General features: G+C 40.1%; 1 pseudogene; it reads left to right on the forward strand.

The window, feature by feature from the left end:
• Positions 1-2,790, forward strand: LOC101579201 (annotated as a pseudogene).
• The last annotated feature ends 842 nt before the right edge of the window (positions 2,791-3,632 follow it).

The raw sequence follows: 3,632 nt of genomic DNA on the forward strand, positions 1-3,632 counted from the left end.
ATGGTCATTACAAAGGTCAGGGGCAAGCCTGTGACTTTCATGGTAGAGAATGGAACAGAACTCTGCCTTCAAAAGGTCTCTGTCAAAAAGTTATCATCACCAGGGCAACTGGGACTCCTGCTGCTTGCCCCTTCTGCCTGGCACAAATTTGCATCCCCTGAAGAGAGCAAAACAAAGCAGCTGGATTGCAAGCAGCTGCCACCCACCACTTCTACCAGTACTGATGTGATGGTGGGTTTGGAGAAAGGAACTAAAGGCCACATTTCCACTTTGAGCATTGTTTCAACTCTTAGCTAGAAGAAGGAAGCTGCTGAAAATAGAAGTTCAGCTATACCTCTTGTTTCCCCTAACATTAAGTATGTAAGAGACCTTCCACCAATTTGCCTTGATATTAGACAAGAACAGCCAATCCCTGTACATGCATTATTCTACGAAATGAAGGCACCAGTCCACCCAGAACCTGTCCTTCCTATTCAGCCCCAAGCTATGAAAGATTTTCAGGAGACACCACTGCCTCTTTTAATGCTACTAAAGAGTCTGTGACTAGTGCCGAAGCTGTGAATGCTGTGTATGATGCTTTTCTAAATATTCCACAGACAACCAAAAGGCAGTATCAAAGGGAATCACTAACAGCCTGTAGGAGAATGGAAAGGCCCATGAACCATAGATGATCCCAGAGCATATCTTATACTTCTAAAGAATCCTTAATTTAATGGCACATTGAGATATGTCATCTATGCTGACTTGCTGTGATGGACAGCTGTCTTAGTGGAAGATGACCATCATTTTCTAATTGAAAAAAGCAGAGGTTCAAGCAATTGATGAACACATTGCTGCTATTTATTTATTTATAACTACTTCCTATAAAGCCTGAAGAATTTCTACCTATGCCAAAACGTTCCTGGTGCATTCCACCAGCATCTAAAGTGTCTGCTTTACTTAGTACTGCAAACAGGGGCTGGGTGTGTAGCTCAGCAGCACAGCACCTACTTGGTAAGCTCAAGGCCTGGATTTAGTTCCCAGGACCCACCCCCAAATACTGCAATCCAATTTGGTTCACCCTCCCCTTACTCCTGCACTGATTTCTGTTATTCTTCATGGGATAACATTGACCTTATAGAAGAAAGTCATATACAGCAGAGCTTGGAAAACCCTCACAGGTTGTCCTTCTGTCAGTACCTGTTATTTCTATAGCTAAAAGATCATTATTCAGAGAGACGCAGAATGGATGATAAACATCACAAGTCAAAGTCTGGAGGATAAAGTATCTTGAAGATGGAGACTTTATATGAAATATGTTATTTCTATATATGAGAGTAAGGTGTACATATCTGGTTAGTGATTCACTTGAAGAGTTAACCTGGAAAAGTGCAGATTTTGAAAAGAAGTGGAAAGTTACATTTGCTGGGGAAGTTGGCTTGGATATGGGTGGCTTGAATAAAGAATGATTCCTTCTTCTAATTCGCCAAATTTTCATCCAGATTATGACATATTTACATATGATGAGGATCCACACTGCCATTGGTTTAGCAGTTGTAAGTGTATTCTGGATTCGGGTTGGTTGGAATTCTTGCTGGACTAGCTGTTTATAACAGCATCACCTTGGATATTCATTTCCCCTCCATGCCATTACAAGAAATTATTGAGCCCTCTCATTGTTCCCAGTGATCAAAATACATCAGCGGCATCTGCAGTTACTTGCAGAGTTATCTGTGTTGATGACTAGTGTTAAATTATGCCTTAATTGGCCCATGGATTAAGTGAACTCTTATCTTATGAAGGCAATGTATGATTTTTTTATTTTAGGGAAGGGTCTACAGGGTGTTCAGGGTCTTACTACTAGATCACACTCGTAGTGATCTACCTGTTTACAGCTTCCTAAGAACTGGGATTACAGGTTTGTGCCACCACACCCAGTCTCAATTGCCATCTCAGCATGCCCCAGGGGTGGGGCTGGCATGGTGGGGCCCGGGGATCAAATCCCCAACCCCTGTACCTGCTTGCAGGTGCTTTAATCCACTGAGCTATTTGGCGGGCCCTTAGGCAATGTTGAAGATTTCTATTCACCATTCCAGGGTTTTGAAGAAGAATTTGGAATAAAGTCTCATTAATTTAAAACCAAGAAGTGATAAAATTCCAGTTACCAGTCAAAATAGGAAAAAATTTATATAGCTTTATACTAACTTCCTTTTTAACAAATCCACCTAAAAGAAGTTTGCTGCAGGGCTGGGGAGATAGTTGGGCTGGGGAGATAGCCCAACGATGTAAGTGCCTGCTTGGCAAGTGCAAGGTCCTGAGTTCGATCCTCAGTACCAATAAATAAATAAATAAATAAATAAATAAATAAATAAATAGAAGTTTGCTGCATTTTATTAAGGATTTCATAGCATGCGTGCTTCAAGTGCTCACATGCTGCCTCTTCCAGAAGAGGCTGACATTCTGGCCTGTGGAAGTCCTGAGGTGGATACGCATGCTCTGCCAAGGAGCACTCAGCGTGATGTTATGTGAAAGTAGATCCAACGATAAGACTCTTTGGGGATGTCGTGCTTGTACTTCCTCTCGATCTTCAAAAGAAGCTGCTACATTTTACTGCAGGAAGGACAGAGTACCTGCAGGAGGGATGGCTGATATGAACCTTAAAATCTCAAAGAACGAAACTTCTACTAACTGGTTACCTGCGGGCCATACCTGCTTCAGTCAACTTTTCCTTCCCCTCTAAAGAGCAAAAAAGATCTGAAACAAAAACTGGTCATTGAAATTTCAAATTCAAAAGGTTTTAGACTCAAGTAGCCTTGAAGACTTGCCATGTAATATTTATATGTAGCATTCATTATTGTGCCTTTAACCTTTTCATGTTTCTGTCTTTAACAACTTTTAAAAGCCCACCAACTTTAAAATGAGTTAAAAAACCAAATATGAAATATATTTTGTGAAGACATGATTTTCTAAAAGCAGACTTTTCTTGAGTGAGGAAAAGACAACATGGTATAGAGAGGCATAGGTCCAGATACCGGTTTTTAGAAGTCTACAATCCCATTTGCTGATCCTTGGTATTGTTTCCTGTGCCGCCGGGGTTCACGTCAGGAAGTCCCTGCCTACACCCCTGACTTTTAACAGTTTTGATGCTCCAGACGCTCCCCAGAGCTCAGTGTCCCCTCTGTTACATTGGGGTGGGTAGGGGCTTGACAAGGCTCCCGGAGCTGTCTTCAGCAAAGGTGGGGACCTATGACTTTAAGAGATTCACCTATTTTCCTTTCCAGTAGGTTAGATTTTTTTTTTTGTGGTATCGGGGATTGAACTCAGGACCCTGCTGTTTTAATATTAGTTCTTTTTATTAGAAGAGAATAAAAAATTCAAAAAACAATAAAAATGATACAGAATTTCAAAACAAGATAATAGGAAATCACCAAGGATTGTTATGTTGCATATTGTTATTTTCAATGTAGTTACTCAGGTTACAAGATATAAAAAAAAAAGCATGTAAAAGTGGTAAAAAATTAAGCATTAACTGTTTTCTTCAATAAACCAATAGAAATTAGTGTATATCTTAGCTCTCTTGTGTATATACATATTATGTATTTTTCCCTTTTTTCTTTACATCTCAGTTGTTCTTCCCTTTTGAGTAATTCTTT

Source organism: Octodon degus, unplaced genomic scaffold (genome assembly GCF_000260255.1).
Source record: "Octodon degus isolate 3935 unplaced genomic scaffold, OctDeg1.0 scaffold00001, whole genome shotgun sequence".
Taxonomy (NCBI): domain Eukaryota; kingdom Metazoa; phylum Chordata; class Mammalia; order Rodentia; family Octodontidae; genus Octodon; species Octodon degus.